This window comes from Oratosquilla oratoria, chromosome 22 (assembly GCF_046742065.1).
Source record: "Oratosquilla oratoria isolate Oo_2021 chromosome 22, ASM4674206v1, whole genome shotgun sequence".
Taxonomy (NCBI): domain Eukaryota; kingdom Metazoa; phylum Arthropoda; class Malacostraca; order Stomatopoda; family Squillidae; genus Oratosquilla; species Oratosquilla oratoria.
In genome coordinates this window covers 30,821,570-30,829,069 of record NC_134798.1, presented here as the reverse complement: position 1 = coordinate 30,829,069, position 7,500 = coordinate 30,821,570, and positions in this window count along the sequence as shown.

Genomic DNA, 7,500 nt, shown 5'->3' with positions numbered 1-7,500 from the left:
AGCAAATACAGTGTTTCGGAAGAAAGTCAAGCATAAGTACACATGGGAGAGGGTGGTGGAGGGAAGGGTGGTAGATAGAGCGCTAATGGATTATGTAGTGGTAAATAGGATTATGATAGGAAGAGTTAAGGATGTACACGTGCTAAGGGGAGAGGGTGGGGGAATATCAGATCATTTTTTGGTGGAAGGTAAGCTGAGAGTGGAGGATAGATGGAGAAGGAGGAAAGGGACAAAAGGTAGGGAGGTTCTTAGAGTGAACTCCTTGAATGAAAAGGAAAAGGAGAAGGAGTACGAAAAGAAGCTGAAGGAGGAGTGGGAGGGAGTAAAGGATAGAGCAGAGATGGGTGTGGAGGAGGAATGGGGATGGTTCAAGGAGGGAGTCTTAAAGTGTGCAAGGATGGTGTGTGGAACAAGAAGGACAGGGGGAAATAGAAGAAAGGGTAGTGAATGGTGGGATGAGGAAACAAAGAAGGCTGTAGAAGAGAAGAAGCGAGCATTCACAGATTGGTTACAAAAGAGGACAGGGGAGTCATATGAGACGTACAAAGAAAAGAAAAGAGAAGTAAAGCAAAAGGTAAAGGAGGCAAAGAGGAGAGCAGATGTGAAATGGGGTAGGAGTATGACAGAAAATTTTGAAAGTAATAAAAGGTGTTTTGGAAAGAAATTAAGAGAGGAAGAGGAGGCGAATCAAGTAGGGAAGAAAAGGTAAAAGGTACAGATGGAGAGTTGATAATGGAAGAGATGGCAGTGAGGGGAAGATGGGCAGAATATTTTAGGGAGTTGCTGAATGTGAAGGAGGATAGGGAAGGAAAGATAGCTGTAGTGGGAAATGCGAAGAAAATGAGAGTGATGAGTGAGGAGAATGGAGGAGAAATAAGGAAGGATGAGGTGAAGGCAGCTGTAAAGATGATGAAAGCAGGTAAGGCACCTGGTCTGGATGGATGTCATGCAGAATGTCTGAAAAAGGGAGGTGCAGTGTTGGTGGACTGGTTGGTGAGATTATTTAATGTTTGCTGGAGAGAGGGTAGAGTACCGGAGGACTGGAGTAGTGCCTGTATAGTTCCTCTTTACAAGGGAAAAGGGGACAAGTGTGAATGTAGTAATTTCAGAGGGATTAGCCTGTTGAGTGTAGTAGGGAAGGCTTATGGGAGGATCTTAATTGAGAGGATTAGGAGAGGAACAGAGGAAGTAATTGGTGAGGAACAGTGTGGATTTAGGACGGGTAGAGGTTGTGTAGATCAGATCTTTGTGGTAAGACAGATATGTGAGAAAGCTATAGGAAAGGGGAAGGATGTTTTTTGGGCTTTCATGGATCTGGAAAAGGCTTATGATAGGGTAGACAGAAAGGCACTGTGGGAGGTTATGCAGATTTATGGGATAGGAGGAAAGCTTTTGGGAGCTGTCAAGAGTTTTTATGAGAGTAGTAGAGCATGTGTTAGGATTAGAAATGGAGAGAGTGAGTGGTTTGAAGTAAAGGTGGGACTTCGTCAAGGATGCGTTATGTCGCCCTGGCTGTTCAACTTATACATGGATGGGGTGGCGCGAGAGGTGAATGCTAGGGTAGTGAGTCAGGGATTGGAGATGGTTAAAGAAAATGGAGAAAAGTGGGAGGTGAGCCAGCTGTTGTTTGCGGACGACACTGCGCTTGTGGCAGGGTCAGAGGAGGGATTGAGGAAGCTGGTGGCAGAGTTTGGGAGAGTATGTGATAGAAGAAAGCTAAAGATAAATGTGGGTAAAAGTAAGGTGATGAGATGTACAAGGGGTGAAAGTGGCAGTAGACTGGAAGTGAACATTAAGGGAGAGCGACTGGAGGAAGTGGATAGTTTTAGATACTTGGGTGCAAGTGTAGCAGGAAAAGGTGGAGTGAAGGTGGAGGTAGAATGTAGATTGAGAGAAGCGAGTAAATGCCTTGGTAGTTTAAAGAGTGTAATGAGGAATAGACATTTGGGAATGGATGCGAAGAGGAGACTGTATGAAGGAGTGATTGTGCCAACAGCACTGTATGGGGCAGAAACGTGGAACATAAGAGAAGAAGAGAGAAGGAGTTTGAATGTGTTTGAGATGAGGTGTCTGAGAAGTATGGTGGGAGTTACTAGGCTAGATAGAGTGAGAAATGAGGAGGTGAGGAGGAGAACAGGGGTGAAAAAGGATTTGGGAGATAGGGTTGATGAAAGAATATTAGGATGGTTTGGACACATGGAAAGAATGAGTGAAGAAAGACTAGTAAAAGAGGTATGGAAGGCAGATGTGGAGGGAGTGAACATGAGGGGACGTCCTAGGATGAGGTGGATGGATGGGGTGAAGGGGGCTTTGGGGAAGAGGGGAATGTCTGTTGAGGAAGGAAGGGAGAGGACGGAAGACAGAGGTGAGTGGAGAATGGTTGTATATGGATGATGTTGTGACTGCATGAGGAGGAATGGGCGGGGAAGTGGGGGGTGGGGTAGTATGTGTGAGTAAATTTTGACGCAGCCCGAAGGGATTTCTCCCCGTCCTCGCCTTATATGCAAAGGGGGACGGAGAGGGGGGGTCGCCGATTAAATGAAGCGGCCTCGCTGTGGATGTACTGTGTCTTGCGACACTGCTTCTGACCCAGGGCGGTGGGCAGGGTGCAGGGATGACCCGTCATCCAGGAGGTGCTCAGATGAGAGGAAGGGTGGGAGGGGTGTGGAGTGTATTTAGGGATGAAATGGGTGGGAGTGTTTTTGTGCCTGTCCCTTTTTGGCTACCTCCCTTGGAAGGGGGAAAAAGCCTTGGTATATGTATGTATTACCTTCCGTTTGGATTTTGCCTTAACCACATTAAGGCCACTAAGTACGAACCCCTCCTAGACAGAAAGTCCTTATATCCTTGCGGAAGGCATAACATAGAATGAGGGCCCGTCGGGGTTCTCTTACCTAAACAAAAACTAAGAAGGTGTGAGATATACGAGCGAAACGTAAAAGTTACACTTGCTTCCCACAACCATCGAAATTGTACATCTGTCCGGTAAACTTGTAACTCAGTACTCCAGAGAAGTAATAATTGGTCCAAGAGAGATCACAGTCAGTTAATCGTTAAGTACGCCATTGCACATGACCACGTTAAACACTTTCAGCTGTAAATTTCGAAAGAGTACTGAAGTAGGATCCGTTTAGGATATGTGTGGGAACGATAATTCTACCCTACTTACGGCATGTGGTTTTGGTTAATGTATTCTATCCTAAAGATTTATAATATTCATGGGAGTCGAGTATTATAATTCTACTTGTATTCCTTGTCCGGTACACCACGTAAGCGAACCACGCGCACTACCTTGGTTAGTACCAACCGTTAGCGAGTATAAATTTCGCGATGGCAGAAATGAATATTGAAAACTTTGTTGAGAACCCCTCGGTGGAAGAACTTGTAATTCAGAACCCAAATAAAGAATGTCTGAAAGAAATAGCATCAAGATGGGACTTAGCTTATTCGGCGAAAAAGATGTCGGAATGTAATTATGTACTAGAAAGCCCTGACAGACGTAAAACTCCTCAACTTATTCACGTTAACCTGCTCAAACCATACCTTGCCAAAGTACCACTAGACAGTTAAGTCAAATCATTGCTTTCACTAAATCACGGTACCAATAATATACCTATGTCAACCGACCGTCCACTGGTCCAAGAACCGACGTTGCCACATTTCGATCCTCACACAGTCGGCAATAACAGCGACATCTTGAACAACCTACTTTTGTACCTTAACCACTTTAATCCTGACCAAGCTAAGGAGAATTCTGAAGTTATTTCTAGTCACAGATCCTTGTTCCGAGACTAACCCTGGCCGTTGTAACCTGACATCCCATGAGATTCAACTGTACCGGTCACACCCCCAGAAGAAACAGATAATGAAGAAAGAGGTCGACTATCTCGTGCAGCACGGCTTAGCAGTTCCCAGTAATTCTCCGTGGGCATCTCCGTGCGTCCTAGTCCCCAAAGAAAAGGGGACAAACACGACTGTGTACGGACTACCGACGAGTCAATGCAGTTACCATCCCTGACGCCTACCCTCTTCCTCGGGTCTACGATTTAATTGACAAGGTGGGACAGTCCAAGTTTATTACTAAAATTTTCCTCACTAAGGATTATTACCAAATTCCTTCGGCTCCACAAGCTCATCCCATCTCTGCATTCATCACTCCCTTTGGACTCTTTGAATACACCGTCATGCCGTTTGAGTTACGTAATAGGCCGACTACGTTTCAACGTACCATGAATTGCCTATTACAGGGCATTGATGGGGTAGCTGTATATTTAGATGATATGATAATATATTCTCCCAAATGGCAGAACCATGTACAACTAATAGATGTCGTAATGTCCCGAATGGAAAAAGCCAACCTCACCGTCCAACTTCCCAAAACCATCTTCGCACAAGCTACAGTGACGTACTTGGGACACGAGGTGGGACAAGGCGTCGTCCGGCCGAAACAAGCCAACATCTCGGCCATTCTCGACTACCCAGCTCCCTCTACTCGGATAGCACTCGGGCGTTTTCTGGGTATGGCCGGATATTACCGAAGGTTCTGTCCAAACTTCTCAGAGGTATCCTTACCCCTCACCTGAATGACAAACTGCTCCATACCTTATTCCTGGACTCCGGAATGTCAGACCGCTTTCCTGCTCCTAAAAACCTTCCTTAATGAATGAGAAATTTGTTTGACGCTTTATTGATTTGGACATGCGGGAGGAGCTTTACGTCTGTTACGTTTGTAATACATGCTGACAGCTGTGAGTAGGGAAGGAGAGGTGAAATACTGGGGGGGGTTGGAGTGGTTTAACAAGTGTTGGAGTTGTTTGTATTTGGCTGTTGGAGCTCAGTCACATGTATTATGCTAATGGTCTGGGGAGGGGTCTAAATGCAAGACAGAAAGGAGATGTTTGGCATAAATCATACCATTCTAACCGGGATATAAAACTTTATTATGTTGCTTCATCAAGCTTAAGTCTATGATGATGTCAGCAAGAAAATGCACGTCAGCTACGTAGATAGTAAGTGGAATGGGTGGGCATTGATATTTAAAGTTAATATTCAAGGAAATTTTTCCAGGGGTAGGGAATGGTACACCACCGACTTTGGCGAGTTCGATATCAGGGGGCTCTAGTATGGTGACTTTGTTGCGCTCCGGAGTTTGTTAAAACTGAACGTGGACATAATGTTAACAGACGACCCAGTGTCTATAAATGTGGTGAGTCTGGTGTTGCTTGAGGTTACCTTGAATACCATAGAAGGTGAGGAAGTGTCCGGGGTATTCAGGGTAAGCACGGGTAGGGTTGGTGAAGGAAGTTCGGGGTATGGAGTGCTTTGTGTGGATTTGCGCGATGTGTTTGTGTTTTGTAGTCACACGGAAGGTGTGTTATATGTGTCTTTGGTGAGTAAGCGTTGTGGTGAAGCAGGTCTTTGTTGTCTTTGTGCCAAGACCACGTGACAATAGTCAAGTGTGTGGTAATATATTCCGTGGTAATTGCAGTAGTGATTTGGCTAGGACGGTTGTCTGTAGTGGCATCTGTTTGTGCTGTGTCCTGGTTGTTGGCAGTAGGTGCAAAAGAATGGTGTTCGTGATGAAAAGTACTGACGTGAGCGGTAGCGAGTGTGAGACATCTGCGGATCTTACAGCCATAGGTGACGTTGATCGTGTTATTTGGGCTAATGTGTGGGTGGGAATAATAGTTACAGATTGACTGTGGATATGACCAATTGTTCTTTCTGTATTGTAGAATTTCCTTGTAAATTCTCCTAGCGTGGTGCCTGATCTGAATGTAATTGTGCCAGCTTTTTGGAGTGTGTCTGGGTGTAATTGAGAAAGTAGTCGGAAATAAGCTGGCAGTGAGACTACGTGTTCGAATGAGATTTTGTCGTCTGTAATACAGTCTGAGATTTTTAGGCTTTCCCCCATCTCGCGGTTGTAATTTTTACTGCTTTTTCCTTTGTTCTGTGTGGACAGGTATTGTACGTTGTGGCCAGTGAGTAGAGGGGTGAATGTGAACCAAGTTGATCAAATGCTGCAAAGGAGTTTTTGAAATGTTGAACAAAACTGGATATGTGTATGTCTCCTGAAAAAAATCGGACTGGATTATATCACCTGACTTTCCCTGATCTCGCCTTTGAAAGTGGATGCACATTTTTACTCCTCTCTCCTTTGTTTTATGTGGACCGGTATTGTACGTTGTGATGAATGTGAATGTGAGGGATGAATGTGAACTAAGTTGATCAGATGCTGCAAAGTAGTTTTTGAAATGTTGAACAAACTCTGGATGCGTCTATTTCCTAAAAATAAACAAATAAATAAATAGATAAATAAATAAATAAATAAATAAATAAATAGATAAATAAAAAAAATAAAAAAAATAAAATAAATAAATAAATAAATAAATAAATAAATAAATAAATAAATAAATAAATAAATAAATAAATAAATAAATAAATAAATAAATAAATAAATAAATAAATAAATAAATAAATAAATAAATAAATAAATAAATAAATAAATAGATAAAAAAAAATCGGAGTAGATTATATCACCTGCAAGTACGTTGTTGATTTGAGGATGTCCTTTTTGAGGATGTAACTTTTGTTTTATCGTCTGTAACACTTCTAGGTGTGATTTCAGATTTAATTTCGGAGAGTAGGTTGTGTACAACAACGTCATCGCATTAAAGGTGTTAAGTTGAAATTTCGCTATCCACCATTAATGATACATCTGTGGGAAAGGGATTGTCTTATGAATAAGACTATAGATATGACATCACAAATCACCCAATGGAGTTCATTCTCAAAGTGAGGTCAGATAATTAGGTGAAGAGGTACTTAGCTTCGACCGTAACTCTCTCCTTTGCTCTTCTTGGTACGCTTTCAGAATACTACAATAGAGCAAAACATTCGAGAAAAGCAAATAAACAATTGTTACATGCTTACAGTCAAAAACTCCTGATTTATTTCGCCCATTCTGTCAAACCTTGAATATCTTTCTAGCTTCAATTTTCAAGTTCTGAATTGGTAAATCAATAGACAAATGAATATATGAATACATGAATAAGTGAACACTTATATACTATAATATGACTTAGCTACATTAGTAACCAGCTATAGAAGTACATAGGCAAGCACTGACAAATGAATAAGTGATATATAGAAAATTAATTAACGAAAGATAATACTATATTTTATTAAACTAAGAACTCTTATTGGCCCGGAATCAATCACAGGAAAGCTGAGGCCAAGGCCGGTTCGTTCCTTTTACCACAAGACCGACTCGGGAGTGTTCAGTTATTTTCATTACAAATATTTTTATAACGCATCAGTCGAATAGTAAACGACTTTTCCCCTGTGGTTCACACACACGCGGGCGCGCACACACACACACGCACACACACACACACACACACACACACACACACACACACACACACACACACACACACACACACACACACACACACACACACACACACACACGCACGCATACACACACACACGCACGCA